This window comes from Herpailurus yagouaroundi, unplaced genomic scaffold, assembly GCF_014898765.1.
Source record: "Herpailurus yagouaroundi ecotype Mexico unplaced genomic scaffold, PumYag 29, whole genome shotgun sequence".
Lineage (NCBI taxonomy): Eukaryota > Metazoa > Chordata > Mammalia > Carnivora > Felidae > Herpailurus > Herpailurus yagouaroundi.
Window position 1 is genome coordinate 60,376,972 of NW_024412377.1, and position 25,641 is coordinate 60,402,612.

The window sequence follows — 25,641 nt, forward strand, 5'->3', positions numbered from 1 at the left end:
ATGTGAACTACATGCTAATATTTAAATGCTAGGAGTTTTCACATTAACAAGGACATACTTATGGCTTCTTTTAAGAAAACGGAAGATCTGGATACATAGGATCCACATATCTAGACAAGGCCCATCTCATGTGGAGTAGTGGTTATTCCCACAAGGCCTGGCAATAATTTTCAGTTGCCTTCAGATCCTAGCTCACATATTACATTAACTACCTGCCTGGCCTCCCCCAGACATTAGAGTTTGCAGACTCTATGACAATGGTTCTCAAGGTAGAGTTTCAGGACCTACAGAATCAGCATCGCCTGGAAGCTTGATAGAAATACACATTATCAGGCCCCACCCACACCTACTGAACTGGAACCTGTGAGGTGGGCCCAGAACTCTGTTTTAGCCTGCCTTCAGGTGACACTAAAGCTTGTTATGCTTGAGGACCTCTATCCTGGAGTGAGGGGCACATGCTTGGGAATGAGAAGAACTGGTTCTAAGTCATCACTGCCCCTTGCTGTAAAAACTTAGAAAAGTTGCCTTACTTTTGGGGGCCTTATGCACCATCTCTGTAAAGTGGGAGAATTAGAGACTAACTGGCTTCCAAGAGTGTTCTGACTTAGCACACTTCTATATGCTTCAGGTCTATGGGCTAATAACTAGCATTTATAAAGCACTCTCCATGTGCCAGGTCAGGGCTGAGCACTTTAGCTCTCACTGTTGCAGTGGTCCTCAAAAGGGACCATTTGACAGAACAGAAAAATGAGGCACAGAGGTAAAACAACATGCCAGAGGCCCTGACAGAGGACCCTGATTTTATGTAACCTGGAAATCTGGTGAGCCCTTGACTACCTGATATTCTGCCTGCATGGAGAAGTGTCTGAAAGGTAATGAGAATGTTGTGGCTGGCACCTTAGAACAAAGCAGGCTGGCCCTTCAAGGCAGGCAGGGAATTTTCTGTTAAGCAAGAAGTATTGTCAGAAATAGAGCATGGCAGCAGTGGTCTTGCCCTGCCCCAGTGACAAGCAGCAGGCAAGGACCCCAAAAGTGGGGCTGGTGGGAATATGGAGGTTTGGAGAAAGGGAGAACAAACAAGCATGTGTAGTGAGGACCGGCCAGGCTTTGAAACCCCACCCCCTGCCCAGCCCTCATGGAATTCCAGCTCTAGCCCTTACAAAGTGCTAGACCCAAATGACCTTGAGGGAGCATTTCACCAGCTTGAACCTCAGTCTCCTTATCTGTGAGATGGGGACAACAATACCCGCTTTATAATGGTTGGGAGGATTAAATGAACAAACAGGTTTATAAAGGCACTGGGGAGCTATCATCCACACTAGTATTCATGCCCCTTCTGAGAAGCCTTGGGAGCCCCTTGCAGTATTGGCTGTGATGATGTAGAAGTTGAGTGATCTCAGTGGGAAGAAGCCTCCCTCCTCAGTCAGCCCAGTGGGCGCCATTCATTTGGAACACTTCACTTCCCAGATGTCTTGTCTCATTGCCCTATCTCCATCTGCCAAATGTTCTAATTTTCTTTCCTTTCAGACCTCCTCTCTGGGGTCTGTCTCCCCTGAGAATGCCTGGCAAATAACTCTAGAAGGATTTAGATCCATATTACAACTTCAGAGTTCCTTCTTGACAAGATTAGGACAAAAGAGCATTTGCAACCATGAAGAGCCTCTGTTCCCAGATTAGGGAATATGATATAGTTCCTTTCTCTTCCTCCTGACCCAGGAAGAATCCTTTGGCATGGTTCAAAAGGTATGGGTTTAAAACCAAACAGCCCTGGCTCTGCCACTTACTGGCTCTGTGGCCTTGGGAAAGTCACTTCACCTCTCTGGGGTTGTGTTATCATCCATGCGGTGGGTCAATGCCATAACAGGTACATCATGAAAGGTAGTTCTTTTCCCTCCTCCAGTTAGAGAAGATACGGCATTTTGTGCAGAAAGATCAGGAGGGTAGGATAGAATATAATTGAACTCTGGGTCTTAGAGTAAAAATTTGGTGGGGATAACCTCAACCAAAATGATAATAAACAGTGCCATTAATTGAGCTGCTGCTTTGTGCCCAGATGGTGCTAAGCATTTTGTATCATGTCTCATTTGATCTTCCTAAGAGTTCTTTCCCTAAGGTATTCTTGTCCCCATTTCAGAGGTGAGAAAATTGAGGCTCGGAGAAGTGAAGTAAGTTGCCCATGGCCCTCAATTAATGACTGGCTGGGCTGTGTCAGCAGCCTATGTGTACACTAAGAAGAAAGGATCGTGGGTGTATCCCTCCCACTTGGAAATCACTCATTCTTCCAGCCTGTAGAATACTTCCCTGTGGAAGTATAGCCCCAAGGTTTTTCTCCAGAAGCCAGTACCTCTGGTTTTTGCTTATTATTTTGATTTTTCCAAGGCCTCGGTCCTTTGTGTGGCCTGATTTTTTTTCCTGGCTTTTAGCCCCAAGACTTGTCTTTACTTGTGTAAGAGTCATCCAGAATATTGATGTGGTTCTTTTCCAGAAAGTTGAACATCCCCCACGTTGCTGGCTCGAGGAAGACACACAGCCCGGGCCAGCCAGGCTCCATGGCGCAACAGCCCATGACCTCCCTCCTCTGCTACCCACCTTCCTTTCACAAACCATCAGCTGAATGAGGTTCTTCAGAGCCAAACCTGTGTTTACCCAAGAGGCCCAGATTATTCCACAGGTGATCTCAGCAGCAACAAATGTGAGGAAGGTGAAATTTAGCGGTCTTTCTGCCCTTGAGGGAGAAAGGGTCCCAAGTTTCAGGTCACTTGAAAAGAAGAGGAGGCCTCCAGCCACCAGTATCATTCTGGAAGGGGCCAGTGAAGGCAGTAGTGCCCCACCCAACCACATCCAGCCCAGCCTGGTGCATCAGGAGGCAGGAATCTGAGGGCTGAGATGTGTGAGCTCCTCTAGTGGGGTGATTGAGGGGGATCAGTCACAGGATGTCTCAGAGGTCTCTCCCAGGATCTATCTTTAGCACTTTTATCTCTATTTTTATCTATTAAGTCTATCATTAAGCTGTTTTTCATATCTGGAGGAAAGTGCAGGAGAGTTTTAGCAATTGGCCTTTAGCACAGCTTCTGTATTGGGCATCAGGTGAGCAGAAGCCCAACAAAGCACTGCAAAGAGCCAGATGTCCCAGCTCACTCTCTCAACTGGAGGTATAGCCATTCATTCACCCATTAGTTCATCCATCCATTCACTTCTTCAAGACTTGCTATACATCAGACACTATTTCAAGAAGTAAGACTGGCTGGTTTCTGCTGTCACGGAGCTACATTCTGGTGGGGTGGGGAGAGACAATAAATGAGCAAACCAAACAGGAAAAATAATTTCAGGTGATACTGAGTGTTCTGAAAATCATACAATAGGACTTCCTCATCAATAATGTCCTATTTGAGGGAAGCTAATAGAGATTGAGTGGGCAGCACAGATCTCACTATGGAAAAGGTCTTCGGGCTGGGACCTATATATTGAGATAGAGCCAGCTATGCAGAGATCTGGAGGCACAGTGTTCCAGGCAGAGGGAACAGCATAGGCAAAGGCTCTGAGTCAGGAGGGAGTTCAGCCATGTTGGAGGGACAGAACGAAGGCCAGAGGGGGCAGAGTGGACTACTGAGTACACTAATACTGGAGCATTTATGATGTTCTTGGTACAGTTCTAATGTCTTTTGTGCAACATCCACTTCATTCTCACACAGCTCTACTGAGTTCCTAGAATTGTTCCCGTGTAGAACTGCAGAACCTGAAGTTCAGACTTCCAAGGTCACACACCAAATGAGTGACAGAGCCATGAGTTGAACCAGGGCAGTCTGCTAGCAGAACCTATACTTTGAACTGACACACTACCCAGTACCGTCACTGCGAACCCACTTGAATTAATGAATTGGGCCATGATTAGGAAGAGGAGGTGCATCTTGGAATAAGAGGGAGCATTTTCTTTTTTAAAAAAATTTTTTTTTCAACGTTTATTTATTTTTGGGGGACAGAGAGAAACAGAGCATGAACGGAGGAGGGGCAGAGAGAGAGGGAGACACAGAATCGGAAACAGGCTCCAGGCTCTGAGCCATCAGCCCAGAGCCCGACGCGGGGCTCGAACTCACAGACTGCGAGATCGTGACCTGGCTGAAGTCGGACGCTTAACCGACTGCGCCACCCAGGCGCCCCAAGAGGGAGCATTTTCTAAGGGGAACAAGGAGGGAATTGGCATTCATTGATGGTGCCCGGGCTGAGTGCCAGGCACTGGGCTACACGCTTTCTCATCCATTAGCCTGGCCACCACCTTCTAAGGTAGATTTCATTACCCCCTTTTTACAGACAGGAAAGCAGAGCTCAGATTCATCCTGCCTGGGGCCACTCAACTAATTCATGATTATCTTGTTTGGGATTCAGGTCTGTCTTCCCTGGAACCTGGGCTTATCTGACCCTCCATATAAAACTGCCTCCTTTTTGTTTCGTTATTTCTTATTTCTCCCTCTAAAACTGGAGCTGAAGATTTCCAACTACGATAAAACCATAACAATAAGTGCATTTGTTTTGTGGGGAGGGGCTGGCCAGCTGTCAGCATGCATGCATTGTTCTTCATATTGCCTGTTATCTGGTGGAGACGAACAGGAATGGGTCCTTGTGTGTCATAGTGCCTGCTAGGTTGGCATGAGCACACAAGCATTTCATAAATAAAAAATAAATGCCACACCATGAGCATTCTGAAAAGCTATGCCCTGGTGGGGACAGGGGTGGTCATTGCAATTGCTCTTAGAAGCAAGGTCAGCAGATGCCATCTTTGTTCCCCTAGACCTTTCCCCCTGGGACTGACCCCATTCTTGGGAGACCCAGAGAGTTCCTCTTGTAAGGCCCCAGAAGAAGAAGTGGACCACCACTGGATAGTACACCTGCCTTACTTTCTGGTTCAAAATCTAGGTGTGAAATTCTACCTGATAGCTCCTTTTATTCATTCACCTAAACAAATAGCCCTTTGTCTGTTATGGCCTGGGCTCCGGGGAATATGCGAGTAACAGTACAGATAAGGTTCCCAGTCATATGGAGCTTACATTTGATAGGGGGATTCTGAATACTTTTTTAAAAATAAAGGGTAAATAAACATGTACATAAATTAATTTAATATTGTGAAAAGTGCTATAGAGAAGGTAAAATAGGATAATGTTACAGAGAGAGACAGGATGGAGAGGAGACAATGATTATTTTCACCTCTTTCTATTTTTTCATATCTACCCATCCATGATCTACATTTCTATCTATCTATCTATCTATCTATCTATCTATCTATCTATCATGCACCCACACACATATACAGACACATGTACATTCATATATTATTTTTTTTAAGTTTATTTATTTTGAGAGAGAAAGAGAGAGGGAGGGAGGGAGGGAGAGAGAATCCCAAGCAGGCTCTGTGCTGTCAGCACAGAGCCCAATGTGGGGCTCTGTCTCACAAACCATGAGATCATGACCTGAGCCAAAATCAAGACTCGGAGGCTTAAGTGACTGAGCTACACAGACGCCCCTTATATATTCTTTCTAGGTCTCTCTTTCTCTTTGTCCCTCCGTCCCTTCTCCTCTACCTTATTCCTTCATTCCACAGATAATTTTGGCCACCCACCCAGGGCCAGACCTTTAGGGCAGTTTGTTTCCTATGCTGACCAGGAACTCCCCAGTGACCAGCACCTGGTTACTCCTTTGTGTCTCCCACATGCCAAAAGCACTGTTCAGCATAAGGCAGGCATTACAAGGATTTGTTAAGTTACCAAATTAAAAGAATATCTCCAGACTATTTTTACATTCATCCAGTTACAGAGATGTAAGAGAAGCCACTGAGTGCCCTTTCTACTTAGAACTGTGATCTCTAACAGAGAGGATTGTTATTCAGTGAAAACCAGAGCATGTGGATAGAGGTGTATAACTCAGTGGTAGGGTTCCCTCAGTATTGTCTTGAATGTAAACACAAAATCCAAGACTATTCCATTCATGCATCAGTTCCCCAGGTGACTAATTCAATTTTAGAAACATTTGCTGAATACCTACTATGTGTAAAATGTGACAGAGAATCACTGAAGATATAATTTTTTTGCCCTCCTGTTGCTTATACTTCTCAAGAGGGAGATCAAGACAATGCAGATTCCAACATGGGCAGAATTACAGGTACAGATGGCTGGGAAGCCTCATGGAGACCCCCAAAATGAGAAAATTCAGTCCATGTGTAATTGTGCTGCTTGAAGGGATGGTTTCTAAGATATCCCATGAAAGAGATAACAACCAGTAGCCCAGTTTAGTTGAAAGGCAGGAGAATCAGTCAATGAAAAGTGGAAAATAACTTGGAAAGGTGTCTGGAGCCTGAAACTCCAGACTGAATTTATACTTGATTCAGAGGCAGTGGTAACTGGGGGTGGGGGTGTGTGGCAGCTTTTTAATGACTGGAGTGAGATGGAATGGATTGCTATGATCAGGTTAGAATTTGATTTCTTTGGGCCATGGCCCCAGAGCAAATAATATGTTCAATGTGATCTTTAAAATAAATTACAGAGATCAAAAGGGAACAGGGTAGGGGATTTTCTGAGTGTACACAGAGGTGTAACTTTTCAGAGTTCATTTAATTAAAGGAGCCGATAGAGCAGGATATCATATCACCCCGTCATTTAAGACTTCTTGATAAAAAAGCTAGAGGTCTCATTTTTGAAACGAGGAATGCAAATAGACTTGAATATACATACATCCTCCTATCACTTAGCAAGTAACCCTCCTTTTCTGATTTTCTTTTAGTGTGAATACTGGTTTAGATGGTCCTCTGGCAGAATTCACATTCACTAGATGAAATAAAAGTCACAAGGGAGGAAGGTCTGTCCCTTCAGGGACCATAGATACTGCTCAATAGGGGATCTGGTACCCTCTGTTCTGAGGAACGCTCAGGGTACAGCCAAACTAAATCCTGTAGCCTGTCTTGCAATGTTCTCAGTAGCTGGGGGCATCCTTGCCCTCTGTGTGTTCTGGTACCATAAGATTAAGCAGGAACCATTATGGGCAGTAGCTAAAAGCTTGGATTCTGGAGCCAGCCTGTCTGAAATCTAACCCCAGAGCTGCTTTTTTCTAGCTCTGAGCTTTTGGGGGATGTTATTAACCTTTCTGGGCCTCAATTTCCTCATAGGGGAGCAAGTAAGCCCTCCTCACAGGGTTTTGAGGATTAAGTGCACTGACATATGCAAAGAACTTAGGCGGCATCAGGCATGTACTAAGAGCTCAATAAATATTAGTATGATCTCAGCACAACGGCCTTTTCAGACTTTCAAGCAACAGAAGCTTTCAGAAGAAAAATCTGGCCAAACAGGAGTGGAGATCGCTCTGTGACCAGGATTGAGAGGCTTGAGTTTGGGGTCACACAATATAGCTCTGTCTTATGGCAGAAGAATCCTTCACTGAGGGTTATATGTTTCTATTTTGGTTTTGGTTCTTGGCCCTGGATTTTGCTGTGGGTTTTCCATATGACAGAAAGCCTCAGATATGCTATTTTCACCTAGGAACTATTTTTTTTAGTGCTGTGTTTTTTCAGGCACTTTGTCATTATTCCCTATAACAATGACATTCTGACATAGCATTATTTGATCTCTTATGATTGGCTGGAGTATCAGGATCAGATCCCATCCCTGCCTCTGTATGACTAACCACCAGCTTAAGCAGGCTCCTTGTGGGATCTGTGCTTCAGGGTCTGGCTTTGTAGGCTCGGCCTACTGGACTGGACTGGAGGTCAAACACAGCCCATGGGGCGACTGGCACACAGTGTTTGGATGTCCTCATGGTGCTGGCCCATTCAGAATTATAAAATTAATTCTGAGTTAGAGGGGAATATATAAAATTTGGGAGGTTTTATGTGATCATCAAGATTTCCAGCTGCCAAAAAGTCAGACTAGCTGGCTTGGCTAGGTCTGCCGGACATGGTGATGATCGGCTAAAGCTGATAAGAGCTGCCTGCTTTAGCTGAGCACAGTCCAAACCATTCCCTCTTGTCTCCCCTGCTGCCCTCATTTATCATGACTCTTGCACGGGTACAGTAGAAGTAAGAGGAAAGGGGAGTGTTTATTATACCCACTTCTTTTTAAAAAAAAATTTTTTTTTTTCAACGTTTATTTATTTTTGGGACAGAGAGAGACAGAGCATGAACGGGGGAGGGGCAGAGAGAGAGGGAGACCCAGAATCGGAAACAGGCTCCAGGCTCTGAGCCATCAGCCCAGAGCCTGACGCGGGGCTCGAACTCACGGACCGCGAGATCGTGACCTGGCTGAAGTTGGACGCTTAACCGACTGCGCCACCCAGGCGCCCCCCCCACTTCTTTTTTTTAATGTTTATTCTTTTTTATAAGTGAGAGCGTGAGCAGGGAAGGGACAGAGAGAGAGAGAGAGAGAGAGAGAGAGAGGCAGAAGATCTGAAGTGGGCTCTGTGCTGATAGCAGGGAGTCTGATGTGGGGCTTGACCTCATGAACCATGAGATCATGCCCTGAGCCAAGGTCAGATGCTCAACCGACTGAGCCACCCAGGTTCCCCTATTACACTGACTTTATAAAAAATGGGAAGACTCTGGGTCTTACCACCCCTAGCTTGGACAGTATTAGAGGCCCTTCTGGCTCACATTCTTTGAGTCTCTTGTTTGAATCTCTCTCTGTATTCCATGGATATTCCTTCTAAAGATGCGCGGGGGCCCCATATAGAGAAGATTTCTTAATGTTTCCACTTAAGATGATAAATGGCAAATTTGGGGCTTGAATCCAGATCTTATGGATAAAAGTTTAGAGCTCCTTCCCCCTTCCCCACTTATGCTTCTCAATTAGGAACATTTGGCTAACTCACCTAGAAAGGTTGCTATGTGCTGCCTGCCCAACACTGGGGACTCAGATGCCTTAGATGGAACATCTATTTCAGCATCTCACCCTGCTCTGCAGTGCATTCTTCAGTCATTTGACAGCTGGTTGTCGATAGAAATCAAGTTCTTAGATATTAAGAATAGCATAATGATGAGGGTCTAGACTATTACACACACACACACACACACACACACACGTACACACATACATCAAACACTGTGCTCGTCTATACGCTGAATGAGGCAGGTCCTATTATTATAACCATTTTACACATGATGAAACTAGGAAACAGAAAAGTTAAGTACCTTGTCCAAGATAACACAGCCAAGAAGCAGGCACCAGAACCAGAGCCCTGAACTCACAGACTGCCCACTCTTAGGCACAGTGTTGTCTTGAGGATCTCTCAGCCAGGAAATCACCTCTTTTGCACAGATGACATTGTCGATGTCATTGTTAAATATTCCCATTGTTACAACATGTGTAAGAGAGCCTTGTATTTTAAGCTACCCAAACCCCATGGGCATCTCCTACTATTTCAGAGAGATAGAGGCTTTTCTTTGCCCCCGAACTGTGACTATGAAAATAAAAGAAAAAACAATCCACCAGAGGCCTAAAACTCTGTCATTTTTTCAAATAAAAAATTCACTGTAACAGAGCTTTTCTGCATGCAACACTGGGAAGAGACCCTGTTCTTATTCTACAGACTTACTCATTTGACAATTTATTTAGTACCTACTGTGTACTTTAATTCTCTGCTGGCGCTAAGTATGCAAAAACCAGTGTAGCATGACCCTGTCCCCACGTAATTCAGTCTATTGCCTGATTCTCTTTTCTGGATAATTCTGATTGTGATTCCCCTTTGAGCAAAGGACAGAGAAGCAGCAGTGAGTCAGAGTTTTACCATGAGTCTAATGCAGATGCCCTGTTCTTCTCAAAGATCCCCACAGGTGGGATCTGAGCCAGCTGAGCCCAGAGACCTCCCAGGCTGAGAAGGTAGTGTGCTATTTCAGCACATGAGACCAGGCAGGAGTAGACAAGACTGGTGGGTTAGCCAAAGAAACTTTGTAAAAGGGTGAAAAGCTTTTCCTCATCCCATGGATGTATATAAGGGCTCTGGTCAGCCTTTCCTTTGGAATTTTGACATGACTATTAAGGCACTGTCATTGCTTTTTCCATCCTGGGAGTTGCTACATGTAGAGAGTGAAGCCAGAATAAATAAGTGAGGAAGGAAGGGGTAGATGGATAGATATCTAAGAAGATATTTAAATATACAGCAAAAGCCTGGAAGGATGCCCACTAAACTATGAACAGTGGACACATAGGGAGAGGGGATCAGAGAGAGAAGAGTAGATCGGTTGTGGGAAAAGGAGGGCTTCACTCTTTATTCATGATACTTATTAATGGAATTGTTTAAACAATACATATATATTCCTATTATAAAAGAGAGTTTAGGCTTTTGAATAAAACCAGAATGTAAGTCCTAGCTTCCATTGCTTCTGAGAGCTATGTGACCATGGGCAAATTATTTCAAGTCTCTAAATTCCAAATCCCTTGTTCATAAAATGAAGTTTGTTGTGCAGATTGAATGAGATTAACTACTATATAACATGCTGATGGAGCTGTCAATGGGTATCAGCTCTTTTTAAGAAAAACTATTTTTTGTGTTACCAATAGCATGCGGTGGGGCTGAGAGTGAGCTAGAGAGGAGATGTCGAGGGCGGAAGAACACCACAGGGGAGATAGCAGCAAGCAGCTGGGCTGAGCAGGGATGGAGTCTTTTGATGCCACATAAATTGCACTCCTAATTTGTAGAGCCATGCATCCCTTCCTTCTCACACTGCCAGCATTTGTTTTCTCCTCTGGAAACACCCAGGGTCACCAGGCATCTTGTATAGTAGAGTGGCTACAAGTGTGGGCCTGGAACAGTGGTTTCCTGCCTGAACTGTGCTGGTAACTAACTGGTGTCCTTGGGAAGGTTACTACTTACCTCTGCATCAGTCTCCTCACCTATAACATGGGCACAGTACCTAACTCAAAGATGGTCTCAAGGATTAAATGAGCTAATACATGCAAAAGGCTCAGAAAACGAGGCTGGCCAGAGCAAGTGCTTAATAAATATTAGTTCTTGGTATGGTACTCATACAGTGTTAAGATTTTCAAAGGCTCTAGGCATTCTTATTTTTGGAGATTTTACTTTACATCTTATCAAACACATTGAAAGTTACCCACATTCCACCTTAGTATTTTTTTTTTTTTTTTGCTGTGAAATATTTAAAAGGGATTTCTTTATGATTTGGCTGTTGAAAGCATTTGGCTGTAACTCATGGCTATTAGCCCTCAGCAGTCACCAGGCATATTTTTAACATTCTCTCAAAGTGAGAAATCCTAAGGAACAAATTGTTTTTAAATATAATGAAAGTTTTTATGAACACCAAATTTAACAATTAATGGCATTTACTAATGTGTAAACATTCAATTAAACACTTCCTCGTTTTGATTTGTAATTTTCTTTTTTTAAATTTTAACTTGTTTTATTTTTTATTTTTTTTAAATTTACATCCAAATTAGTTAGCATATAGTGCAACAATGATTTCAGGGGTAGATTCCTTAGTGCCCCTTACCCATTTAGCCCATCCCCCCCTCCCACAGTAACCCTCAGTTTGTTCTCCATATTTATGAGTCTCTTCTGTTTTGTCCCCCTCCCTGTTTTTATATTATTTTTGTTTCCCTTCCCTTATGTTCATCTGTTTTGTCTCTTAAAGTCTCATATGAGTGAAGTCATGTGATTTTTGTCTTTCTCTGACTAATTTCACTTAGCATAATACCCTCCAGTTCCATCTACGTAGTTGCAAATGGCAAGATTTCATTCTTTTGGATTGCCAAGTAATACTCCATTGTGTGTGTGTGTGTGTGTGTGTGTGTGTGTGTACCACATCTTCTTTATCCATTCATCCATCTCCAAAGAAGAGATCCAGATGGCCAACCGACACATGAAAAAATGCTCAACATCACTCATCATCAGGGAAATACAAATCAAAACCACACTGAGATACCACCTTAGACCTGTCAGAATGGCTAACATTAACAACTCAGGCAACAACGATATTGGCGAAGATGCGGAGAAAGAGGATCTCTTTTGCATTGTTGGTGGGAATGCAAGCTGGTGCAGCCACTCTGGAAAACAGTATGGAGGTTCCTTAAAAAACTTTAAAAAAGAACTACCCTACGACCCAGCAATTGCACTACTAGGCATTTATCCAAGGGATACAGGTGTGCTGTTTTGAAGGGATACATGCACCCCCATGTTTATAGCAGCACTATCAACAACAGCCAAAGTATGGAAAGAGCCCAAATGTCCATCTATATAATTTTCTTTTTACATTTTGAAACAGAAAAGATTTTTTTCAGGCCTCAGTCAAGGTTAATTATGACAGGCTGTCAACTGGTGGCCAGCAAGACCCTTCTAACCTCCCTTCCCACAGCTGTGGCTCAGCAGTCAGATGACACTTGGCCTCAGAAAGGACCCGTGGATTCATCTATACCTGTTCTCCCATTTTATAAATGGGAAAACTGAGGTCCAAGGAGGGGAGTGACTTGCCCAAAAGATAGTTGATCCCCAGATGCAGAGTCCTTGGTTTTTAGACATCTTAAAGGGTGGCCCCCAAGGTCAAGGGAAGTGACTACATGAGTGGTCAAGGTCACTGATGCCTGGAAAGGTTCTGATGGGTCTATGTGGGCTGTAGATGTATGCAACCCAATGACTAAATCAGTAGTGACTTGGACCACCAGCTAGGGAGCTGTCGCGAAATACAAGCAGGTATTTTCTCCAGTTGTTAAACTTAGCAGGGGTGGGGCACCTGGGTGGCTCAGTAGGTTGTGTCCAAGTTCAGCTCAGTTTGTGAGTTTGAACCCTGCATCAGACTCTGTGCTGACAGCTCAAAGCCTGGAGCCTGCTTTGGTTTTTGTGTCTCCCTCTCTCTCTGCCCCTCCCCTGTTCACACTCTGTCTGTCTCTCTCAAAAATAAATAAACATTTAAAAAAATCTTAAGGGAAAACAACTTAGCAGAGGCATTAGAAATCAAATGCAGGCAGTGCCTCCTGTGACTGGCAAATCTCCAAGAGGGGAGTTTGAGGGAGTGGAAGGGTGATTGTAGGCTGCCACCAACCGAGAGCAAACCTGGGTAGAGCTAAGCACTTTTGTGCCCTCCTGAGCCTTGCAGAGATTCAGGAATGATGGAAAGCTGGGGAGTTGCACATTCCCAGAGGAGGTGAGAATGCCAGCCTTCTCCATTTACTTAGGGCTCAAAGTAGTCCGGGAGGAGAAGAAGGGGAAATGCCCCTGCTCAGGACCACTGGGGACAGAAGGTCATCTGGACAGTGCCAGGGCATGCACAGAGAGTAATGGGCATTTCTTTCCAGTGGGAGGGCTCTGGGCTCCAACACATAACTGAGTATATTCAATAAGCATGTGAAGAAGGAAGGAAGGAAGACTGCATTTATAGTCTTCTTCAATAGACATATTCAGCCAGAGGACCTTGTTGTAAAAACCTGGTTAAGCAAAAAGTCTATTTACAAACAGTGTATTTATGAACAGGTACTGTACAGAGGCTCTTCATGTCTCATGGCCAAGGTGGTCTTGCCTGGTCTTGCCTGCTCAGGTCTAAGCAAGGCAGATGTGTCTTAGGCAACTAATGTGCATATACCTGGACTGTGGCGGTCCTAAGAAAGAACAAGACACTGCTCTGGACCTTAGAGAGACAAAGAGTTAGGTGAGGGTGGGGAGGACTTGGATCTTCAAAGGGCAGGGCACTGACTGGGTTATGGTCTGGAGTCTGGATGGTCCTCCCAGTTTTGCCACATATTTGCTGCACATTCTTGGCCAAGTTCCCAAAGCCTCAACTTCCTCCTCTGTCCTGCAAGGGAATGGCTTGATGACCTGTATGATCCATCCTGGTTGAACAGGTGCTAGGTTTCATGGCAAAAATGACAGATGCTGCATTAAGTATCTCCAAGAAAAAGGTTTTCAGAAATGGACTGCATGTCTGGGAACAGCTAGAACAGAATTAGGGAAATGGTTCAACCACAAGTGATGTTATTAACCCAACAGACTGCCCCAGATCTCACAGGAGTCCTCAACGCAAGGCTGTGATCTGCCCCAATCCACCCTCTTTCCTCAAGTCCCCCTCTCTTCAGTTGTATTAGAAAGAGTATGGCCGATACCTTCAGTATCTCAGGTGGGATGCCAGTTAGGTTTAAAGAAGGACTTCTATACAAATGCTTTAAGAGGTAAGCATGTAACCAAACAAGGAGAAAAGCATCATCTACCTTTTAGAAGCCTTAAGATGCTGGGCACAGGTGTATTTTGCATTCCTGAAAAGCTGTGTGCTAAGAAAATGCATTGAATCAATCCCATTTAAAATGCACCAGGAGTGCTCACTATTTAAAGGCACTGGAATGCCCTTAAACTCACCTGTTTGTAAACACAGACTCTGTTTAGCCAGGTTTTTAAAGTGAGTTTCCCTGGCTAAATCTCTCTGGCAAAGAAGAGAGCAAATGCAGTCTTTCTCAGAGTTAGAGAAATGGATTCAATTCATTCTCAAGGTTTCTTTCAGACCTATAACTCTGGGAATGCTTCACGCAAAGAAACTCACAAGAGCTTTCTGCCTTGGCCAATATGCCTGGTTTCTGTCCCTGGATGATCTATAGAACCAGCAGTGTCACCCTAAGCATGTTTTGAACATCAGCACCAGGCAAGGCTTGTCCCAGAGGGTTTGATCTGGGGACCACTGAGTTGAGCAGAATTTGGGATTCTATTCCACCTCCATTTAATCTGCACTTGGGGTGTTCCAGTAACAAGACTATAAGAGCCACGTGGGCAAGGCCTATGTGGGGTTTTGCTTCTCAGTGTCTGGTGTGTAGCAAGCATTCAATAAATGGTGGTGAATAAATGAATGAGTGAAAATGGGCACCATCAGTACTATTTGGCTGTGTGACCTTTAGCCAGTTACTTAACTGCTCTGAGTCCCAGTTTCTACATCCATATCGTGGGGGCACAGCAAGAGTTTCTACCTCATGGGATTGTTGTGAGGGTTAAATGAAACAAGAGATAGAAAAACTTAACACATTGCCTGACGTATAATAAGGACTCAAGCAATGTTAGGTATTATTATTATTTCAATGTAATGTTTATTTTGTCCTTTTCACAGCCCTGTGAGGATAAGTATAACTGTCCCCACTGAATAGATGGGAAAACTGAGACTCAGAGGTATAAGATCACAGGTGGACCTGGACCTCTTTCCACTGCTGGACAGTCAGTGAATGAAAACATCAGGACTTCATTTCTACTAATGGAACAGCAGAGGCAATGCACTAGGAAGGCTCAGGAACACTTGGGAATCCTTCTGGATTTTCCAGACTCTGGCAAAGAAGAGAACAAATGCAGTCTTTCTCAGAGATAGCTAAATGGATTCAATTCATTGTCAAGATTGTTCTGGGTCATTTTCCAGATGGACCTGGTTTTGTGGGGTGAAGAGCTTTGACCTTCCCAGGTTCCTGATCTGTTCGTGGCCCTGTTAGCTCTAGGGTCGGTTGAGTTCCAGTTACTGCGGCTGTTCCTCCTCACCCCCTTAACACCCCCCAGCTTGTGGGTATTTAGTATTTCCTTAAACAGGCCTGCTTACAAAGACACACTGAGCTCATCAGCAGAAGGGGGCGGTTTCTACTGCAAAATGTACCTTGAGTGAGCACGGTGCCAGAGAGGCCCTCCCTGCCAGCTCACCTCAACTATTCACCGAGGCACTGTGCTCTTGAAAACTAAAGCAGCACAGGCACATTTAAAATTCACCTGGTGGATATTCTCCCCGAACAGAGTGAACGGATGTGCATATGGGAAACATGATATCCACACATGCACATACATGAATAAAGCACAGTTCTTAGTGAACTTGATTATCTGCCCTCATGATGGGGAAGGAGTCCTGATGAAAGGGACATACAGATGATCTGGAAGCTTTGCTTTGCTGGAAAAGGAACCTACCAGGCTCACACCTATTGTCTGTTGTTAATGAGGAGGCTCTAAGACTGTTAGGCACCATCTTTGCTTTCCTTCCCCATCTAAGTTTGGATTTCTAAGGGCAATGAAAAGCCCCAGAGGTGGGCAAGCAAGAGCAGGGCAAACAGAAAGTCCAAAAAACCCATCTTTCGAATAACAGTGCTGACAGTGTAGAAGGTTCTTGTTGAAATCCTGGTGTACACATTGAATTTATAGCTCTCTATACACATGCAGTGTGGCTGTTCCATTCAGCACCCCCACTCCTTTTTATTATTAAAAGAGAGGACAAAGGGGATATTTTTTCCCCTTTTTTGGGGTATGAATTTGCAGCATGTGGTTTAAATATTCATTTTATATGAACAATGTCACATTTTAAGATTCAATATTAGGCACAGAGTTCTCTGAAAGATTGTTGAATAAGTACTAAGGCCAGGAAAAAAAAGCTGGTGTGCCAGCAATGCCTAGCAATAGAGAGGCTATTCATGCAGAAGTGGCTGTCATTTATCAGCCACCCAGTCACCCTCATAATTGACTCGGGGTAAAGGGCTCTCACCTTTTCACACTTCTCTCTTTTGCCAAAAATACTTAAGACAGTAGGGAAAAAATATATAGTATGCTTTGTGTCCCTGGAATGATTGTGTTTTATCAGCATGACCAGCTCATGGTACGTTTGGTAAGGAATGACACAGGTTCCCAGAATCGAGATCAAATAGAGTCCAGTAATAAATTACTGACTTCCAAAATATTTAAGCTAAGGACAGGGCAGAGACAACATATGCAAATTTAGGTGCCATTGCAGAATATTCCAGTGAGCAGGAGTGGGTGTGTATGAGAAGCATAAACTTCTCGGAATATTTTAGGGGAATCTTCTCCAGAAGCAGAATTAGTTCAGTGTCTTTCTATTACAAGGAAAACATTTACAGTCCAATATAAGAAAGAACTTTCTAACAATTCTGTCTACAGGAAAGGGGAATTCCTGATTATGTGGGCATTTCTCTCTTTCTCAAGTTATTAAAGCAGAGGTCATTGGATCTTTTATTGGGGATGCTGCAGAGGGCATCATGTTTGAAGGCGAGTGTTGGCCTTAAAGAGTCCTTCCAGTTATGAGATCCTCTGACTTGATGTTTAAGTCCTTTTATAAGGATTCATGATAAATTTCTGCCAGTATACATTTACAGAGAAGAAAATCATGTCATTTCTGCAGAAAGCTGTTCTTGCTTTTCCATGTCTGAAAGGTAAAACTGTATAAATTGGTATCTTTCCTTTTTCTTCTGCCTTAGCTGCTAGAGGACTCAGAGCCATATCTCTAGGTATTTACATATGCTCAGTGGTGATACCTGAAAGTCACTGCTTCTGCTTCTTGTAATAGATAATCTCACTTTAGGACATCAACAATATGTCTTAACATTTTTATCTCATATTCACCTCACGTCTTAGGGAAAGTGAGTAGGCTAAGATCTCATATATTTAAGATGGAACAGAATAAAAGGGAGAAATTATCAGTTGGAAAGGGACATGAGATTCTAGGATAGAATCTCAATATGGATTGGAGAATTCCTATCACTGGAGAGGACCAATAATGGAGGGTAAGTCATTGGACTCAACATTCTTCATCACCATCTCATTATTCACCTCCACTGGTCTTGTGCAATATTTAAACCTCTGTAACTGTCATCAGACACCCCAATACATTACACTGGTGAGTTATGGCAATGAGGTCCAGTTTAGGTCAACCAGTTGTCTATTTGCAATTTAATGAGCATAGGTAAGTTTAGTCATATGTCCTACAATTGTCATTCATTGTAACATGAGGGGTTATAAATGGAGAACCTCCTGAGGGCAGGAAGTAGATAATTTTTATCACTGATTTCTCCACACCCTAGCATAAAAACTGTCATATTTCTTGGTACCTATCAAGACTTGTTGAATTAAATTAAAGTGAACTGAATGTAATTGAAATGACTTGAACTGCACTGAACAGAATTAAATTGAATTGCCTAATCTCGCTTTACATCAGGGGAATGTCTCACCTTTGCTAGCTAATCAACTCTAACAACAGAGCAAGAATAAGTGTAGCATGCTGAGCATAATGTTTAGAATTTAAGCATGTGTTCATTAAAAAATATTAATTATGTACCTCTTATATTCAGGCACTGTGTTAGATGCTAGGAAGACATTGGTGAACTAGACAGACATTGTCCGTGCCCTTGAGGAGCTCCACCTAGGAAAGGAAACAAGCACTAAACATGTCAATGCATAAATAAATATCTAGTTAAGAATTGTGACAATTGCTTAGAAGGAAAAATATAAAGTTTTTGTAAGAGGAATAAAATGAGAAACCTATTAGAACCAACTAACTTGTCCAACTTAGAGAAAGACACTGTGTCTGAACAGAGTAGTGACAGATGAAACCAAAGGAAAGACTTCAGGTTTAATTCTGGCCAAGTAGAAACATGAACAATGAGACTCAGATTTTTTTTTTAAATCAACTCTGGTTGTTCCCTGGATGGGAGAAAGCAAGATTGGAATCACATACTAGTTAGGAGGCTATTGCTATAGTGCTAGGGAGATATGGTGGTGGACTGAACTGTGGTAGACAGAAATGGAGAAAGTCCAGCCATATTTTGTACATAGAACTGGAAAGGACTTGGTCAACAGTTAGATGTGGCCAGGAAATTAAAGTCTCAAAGATGCCTGAATCTTTCTATACAGGCAACTGGGAGGACAGAGGTGCTATTACCTCTATCAGAAAGAGGATTAGATTTGAAGTTAAGTGAAGAGGTGAAAATCAAAAATTTAAATGGAACATCTTGAGTTTAGGATACCTGTAAAATGTTCACCTGGAGTTATCAAACAGGTAGTGTCTACAGAGTCATTCTGTAAACATTCACTAGAAACCTAACTTGTGTCAGGCACTGGAGTGGGTGCAGTACAAAATGTATGTAGGACATGATCCTTGACTTCCAGGAACTTAATGCCTATTGCTTAAGATGAAATACTAGAAAATACTGCCCTTGAAGGTAGGAAATGTTTTTTGTTTTTTTTTTTCATCATTAGAGAGAGAAAGAAGTAGGTTAAGAGTTGAAAGCAGAAGAAAAGCACTACCTGCTGAGATGGTGGATGGTGGACATCAAGGTAGAAGTCAGAGTGAGGAGACAGGACATTAAGGCCAGACTCAAGGTGAGGCAGAATTCTTATTGCCCAGAAGAGAGAAAGCTTTAACACCTGTACTCGCCTGGATGGTGCTCTGCAACCATCACCCAGCCAGGCATAGGCTAGGAGGTGGAAGGATGTTAACCTCTCAGCTCTATCTGGACTAAACCCAAGATTGTGAGAATTGATGTTTTGATGGTTAAAATGAGGGTCTGGAGAAAAACTATTCACCAGGAAGAAGCCGAGTAATGGGAGGGACATTGGCCAGATATGGTCTGGAGAACCTGCTGTTTCTCCTCCTTAGAAATGAGAAGGACATAAGTGGTCCTTTGGGCTGTCTCTGGTCCCAGTCTGTGTTCTTGGATTTCCACTGGATGCCTCTGGGAAATCTGTACTGGGAATCAAACCTCCCCATCCCTGTGTTCTGTGTTCATAAGGCACTGTTGCCTTTGCCTAAAGAAAGTTTGGGAAGGACGAAGAATGTTCTTGGAAAAGTGCCTCTTGAAAGTCACCCAGGTGTAGTGGGTAGAGATTTACATCCATGAACTGTTGTGAGATACAAGATGATAAATCCTTGACTTTCTCTAAATGAAATTAAATCTCACTTGGAGCAGCCCTGGCCTGACTCAGCCAGCATTTGCAGACTCAATCTCAGCTTCCTCTTCCCTACCCAGAGGGTCATAGAGAAGTCCTTAGGGTCTTATGCCCAGCTGAGCACTCATGGAGATCCCTCTAGTCTTACGTACACTCTAGTCACTGCTGAGTTAGCCATTAAAGGATCGTGCATATCCCTAAGGGTGAAAGTTTGCTAGTTCAGTACTGCTGGGGCCATCCTAGAGGCACAGTCCCCTCAGGCATGCAGGAGTTACTGATCTGTGGTAATTAGAATCTCAACCCACCACCACCCCTGCTAGTCTTAGGAATCTCTTTTCATCCTTTTGTTTCCCCCCTCAGTTTCTGTCTTCTTGTCCCTCTTTGTGTCTTGTGTCCCCCTTCCTTCTTACTGGCCTCAGTTGCTCACTGAGGCTGCTTTGCCCTCAAAACTGTCCAAGGCAGTGGTTCTTTTTAAAAAAAATTTTTTTTATATTATTTTTTTACATGTATTTATTTTTTAGAGACAGAGAGACAGAGCACCGGTCAGGGAGGGATAGAGAGAGAGGGAGACAGAATCTGAAGCAGGCTCCAGGCTCAGCTGTCAGCACAGAGCCTGACACAGGGCTTGAACTCACAAACCATGAGATCATGACCTTAGCCAAAGTCAGATGCTTAGCTGACTGAGCCACCCAGGCGCCCCAACTGGTTCTTGAATGTTAGACCCATCAGAGCCCCTTAGTGGACCTGTTAAACAGAGATCACTGGGCCTGCTCTTGAGGTTCTGATTCGGCAGTTCTGGGGTGGGACCTGAGAATGTGTGTTTCGAACAAGGTTCCAAGTGAAACTGATGCTGCCGGTTCATACTGAGAATGCCCCTGCAAAGAGAGGGAGCAAAACCCCTGGACACCCTTATGGAAATGGCAGGGAGAAGGGAGGGAGAGGGAAGGGAAATTATGGGAAGGTTGAAGCACAAATAAATATTTCAATTAATTACTATGCCAAGCCTGATTTAGATGCAGATTCTTGGGAACTCTATTTGGTGAGGAAGACCCAGAGGAATTACATTATACCCTTTATCCCTGGTGATCACAGACCTGTCCTTTTTCACAACTTCTCATGAGCCTAGAGCTCAGGACCCCTGCTTTGAGACCCTGCAACTCATCATGTGATTTTCAGAAAGTTTCTTTGCTTTTATACCCAAGCTCTGATAAGGAATTTTCTTTCTGTTCCTTGGACTTGTCATTGAGAGGCTGGCATCAACTGCCAAATGTATTTGCAAGTAAAATATCCAAGCAGCATAGAGAGGCCAAGGGAGAGGGACAGCTAGATGTGGTGGACTGTGTCCGACAAGCAGCCTGCAGGAGCTCTCAGCCCTCTGGCCGGCTCTTCTGCTGCGATAGAAACCTGGCAGCATCTCTGCCTGCAGGGCTTCCTGCTGCGTATCCCACAGCACCTGGGGATGGGTCTGCCCTTGAACAGGCTGTAGTCAAAGTTATTAAGCCAGAAATTGTCTCTGGTGCTTCATCTCACAGTGGCAGTGCTGCAGAGTGAACAGGCTGGGGCTGCGCTGACTTCAAACCTTGTCAGTGCCACCTCCTCATCGGGTGTAGCTCTGGGCAAGCTACTTTTCTCCTCTGTGCCAAAGTTCCCTCATTTGCAAAAGGCAGGTGATAATGGTATTTATCCTTAAGATTGTTTTGAGAATTCAAAGAGATCGTGTACCTAAATTGCTTAGCATTATATCTGCCATGTGGCAAGTATACAAATAAAGGGGAGCCTTCATCATTCGTAACTATTGCTCTGTTCCAGATATGCGAGTTCATATCTTGATTTTCCTCATGGACCATGAGCTTCCTGGAGAGTAGGAAGCAGGTCTAATTCCCTTTTGTATCCATTCATGAAATGGCCAAACATCTCTTGAAGCCCTGCTATGAGCCAGTCACTATGCTAGGGGCCCAGCATCTGGCCTCACACGTGCTGTGCAAGTGTTGATGAATGGCTAATGAATGAACTCAGAGGGCTGATGAGAAAGTTACACAAGGTACATTTTATTGAACTGAGTATTAGAGCAGTGTTTCTCAAACTTCAATATTTGAGAGCTGCCTACGTGGGAATTTTTTGAGAATCAGATTCTGATTCATCAAGTCTGGATGGGGTCCTGAGATTCTTCATTTCCAATGAGTTTTCAGGTGACCCTGGTGCTGCTGGTCAATGAACCATGCTTTGAGTAGCCTTAGGTGCCTGTGCATTATCTCACCTATTGATTGCAAAAACCTTATGAGTTCAGAAGTAAGGAAGAGTAGGCTTGTAGGGATCGAGTAGCTTATTTATGACCAGTGGCCAGTCTGGAGTCAGGGAAGCCTGCCTCATTTTTGTCTATTGAGCTATATTGACTCCCTAGGACCAGAGGTTCTCCAAGTTTGCTGCACATCAGAAATTACCCAGGGAGCGTTAAAAGTCCTGATGCCTGGGGAATTGGGTTACCAGGTAATTCTAATGTGTAGCAAAGTTTGGTAACCACAACTTCCCGGCCCAGCCTCATCCAAGGAATGAGAAAGGAAGGGACCTACTTCTGCAATCTCTCTAATTTCACATACCAATAATACACCTTTGGAATTTGAAGCCATAAGCCTCTACTATTTTCCAGATCGGGCCTCTACAGGTTAAGATACTCACCCAAGATTACCCAACTCCTTGATGGCAAAGTTAGGACTAGATAGAATTCAGGCCTCTCCTTGTTCTAACCAGCTGTGAAAGTGATAATCCACATGGGTCCTGGACCAGAGAAGGATTCCAGGAACACAGGGTATTCATTGGAAAGGCATCTTCATGCTGTGCCACCAGCTGGAACCTTGGACACTAAATGAGACCTGAGGGAAGGGGGTGGATGCCCTGGGGAACATCATCTGACATCACAAGGGCAGGGAAGTTTTCCTTTACAACAATATCCTGCCAATCTTGAAATGATAGCATGTGACAGATGACGCTTTGAAGTTGTAAGGGCTTTAAAATTCCAAAATGAAATTATGGTAGGAGCAAAATTAGTGGTTTGATTCAGTACAATTAACATTTATTGTCTTAATTGTGACATAATGTCAGTTTTATTGGATGCTTTGTTTTAAAGATACAGAGGGCTGCAAATATGTACAATCAATCTTTTTTTTGGGAGGGGGTTGACATGACTCAGAGTTAAAGAGCTTAAATCTTAGCTATTTCTGTGTAGCTTTATCCTATAACCATTAAAAAATTAACCATGTGATATGCCTATACTCTTAATTGTAACCATTTATTGAATATTCTGTAAGCACTACTGCATTATCCCCTTATGAATGTAATCATATGTAATCTATATAACAGCCCCACAAAGTCAGCATTACTTACAGAGGCCTACACAGCTAGGAATTTGGGAATCAGGATGCAAATTCAGCTATGGATAACCACAAGTGACCACATTCAGAGTCAAAGGAGCTGGTTCCATACCCTTGTTTTATAGGTGAAGACAGAGAGAGCAAGCAACCTCCCTAGGGAACACAGGAATCAAGTGGCAGGACTGGAGCCGAGATCCAGGTCTGCTAATTCTGGGCCTAGTGTTGTTTCCTACTGTGTCCATGGGATATGAGGCTGGAAAGAATGTCCAGGATTCCAAAATCCATTGCCCTTCCCACTCAGGCTTAAGCCATTACACAGTGAGGAAGTTACTTTCCATGACAGACCAAACTTTATTCTAATTCCCTTGAGAAAATTATTTGATTAGAAGAGAGCCCTGTAACAATCTGTGTGTCTCCTCAAAGCAGACCCAAATTAGCACACGCCCTTTAGGTACCTGTGCCCCATTTATTCTTCCATCTGAGCCCATATAGCCATTCATTGAGCAAATATTTGTTGAGTACCAACTATGTGCCAGGAACTATATTGTAGATGAAGAGATAAGAAAGTAGGATACTAATCCAGTGTCTGCCCTCACAGTCCTATAGCAAAGATAGACAGATAAGGTTAGGGGTCCTGAAAACTGTGATCAGTGCCACCAAAGTGATGATTCTGGGGGCATGAGAGCTCAGAGAAGGACCCCCAACTCAGCATGGGGTGGAGAGACTCCCAGAACACTTAGTGGAGGAAGTGATCTCAAATATGAAACCTGAAGCTCAATAGAGGTGATGAGGCAAATTGTTTAAAGGTGTGTGTGTGTGTGTGTGTGTGTGTGTGTGTGTGCGCGCGCACGCGCGTGCGCACGTTCACGTGTGTTGATGTGTTGAGGCTGGAAACACCATGTGTCAGGCTGTCAGAGGTGAGAGGACTATGACCTGGATAAGTGAGTTGGACAGCAATTCTGTGTTGCCTGATGGTAGAGTTTAAAGGAGCAGGTAGAAAGAGTGGAAGAAATCAAGTTGGAAAGGGACCAGATCATGCAGAGAATTGCATCCTGTGCTAAGAAGTTTGGATTTTTACCCTGAGTCAGGGGAAGATTTTAAGCAGGAGTGAGAGTCAGTCTCATTTCCAGTTTAGTAAGACCACACTCTGCCTGCAATATGGAGATTAGAAGGGGCAGGGCTGGAGGCAGGGTCCACTTAGGAGGTCGTTGCAGTAAGCCAGGTGGCAATGATGGTAACTTCAATCAGGGCAGTGAGAGTGGGGGCAAAGAACAAACACATTCAAGATAAATTTCTAAATCCCCAGGCCTAGGTGATTTATAGGAGAGAGAGAGAGAGAGAGAGAGAGAGAGAGAGAGAGAGAGAGAGAAGAGAGAGAGGAAAGGGAGAGAGAAGGAGCATGATCAGAATCAAAGTCTATGGCTAGGCTGTTGTCTTAAGCTGAGGGTGATTCTAAGAAGGAAAACATAGGGAGGAGGGAGAGAGGCCTGAGAGGGAAGGATGATGTTGACATGTTTATGATGAGCTGCCAATGGGGTGTCCCAGGGGAAATGTCCAGTAGGAAGTTGGACTTCTGGAATTCTCTTTATTTATAAGAAAAGACCCTAAAGCTACCAACACTTTGTAATGTTATGATCTCATGATAAATGTCCAAAAGAATGATGGCTTGACCCTAATCATAGATTGATTGTTCTAGCTTGTAATATGATTCAGGGCAGCCAGCTAAGAAACAGAGGTCCTGTGGGCACTGGGACAGTTAAGAAGAACCTTTTTTCTTTTTCTAAAATCATAGCAAATGAGACAGTCCCGCTGGACCCTTTGATGGAGGTTCACTCACTCACTCACTCACTTGGAAAACCTTTTACTGAGCACTTTCCATGAGCCAGGCATTGAAGATACAGGATATGGAAGAAGGTCCCTGACCTTGAGTACCTCCAGGGCTAGCAGAGAACACAGGAGGGCATGTAATTAATATTCCATGTTATAAGTAGAAGGAGAGTTGGATGTCAGTGTTCAGGAGACCCAGATGTTCTTAGACTATGGAATGCTAAATATTGTCATGGGGTGGGGACAGGTTCCTGTGGGATGGTGTTCAGTTTTCATTTTGGTGAATCATAAAAAACTCACAGAGATACCGGGACTTCTAATTAAGTTTTACAATTTTTACTTTTTTTTTTAAACTTAATCAAAATTCTGACTCCCTCTGTGTCTTTAGGACGACCACCACCACAGTCTACTCACTTGATGCTGTGTTAATGGTGATGCATACAACAGAAGGAGAAAGAATGATTGTAGCAGAGGGAGGGTGTACCTAGGTCTGTCTGGGGCAGAAGAGCATCAGGTGGAATCATAGAAGACTTCCTGGAGGAGGGAATATCACTTGCATGGGTCTTGAAAAAGGAATTGTGTAAAAGAAGGCATCCTTAGCTTATGCAGATGCCAAGAGAATGAAGAGAAGTTTGCAATAGATGGCAGGTAGGTTGGGGAAGTGAGGAGAAGCAGGATTCAGATGCTGGGCAGCCTTGAATGTCATTCTGGGGAACCATGTGGGCTTGAAGGGAGCCATGGGGAAGAGGCCATGGGGAAAATGCCATATGTGCACATGCCCACAGGGACC

The 25,641-nt window shown here is 43.7% G+C and overlaps 2 protein-coding genes across 6 annotated transcripts in view; one reads left to right on the plus strand and one right to left on the minus strand.

The window, feature by feature from the left end:
* DOCK2 (dedicator of cytokinesis 2) overlaps positions 1 to 25,641 on the plus strand; it is a 418,809-nt gene that overhangs the window by 285,494 nt on the left and 107,674 nt on the right. The gene's annotated exons all lie outside the window — the stretch shown is intronic.
* INSYN2B (inhibitory synaptic factor family member 2B) overlaps positions 1 to 25,641 on the minus strand; it is a 121,612-nt gene that overhangs the window by 85,032 nt on the left and 10,939 nt on the right. The window lies entirely within an intron of this gene.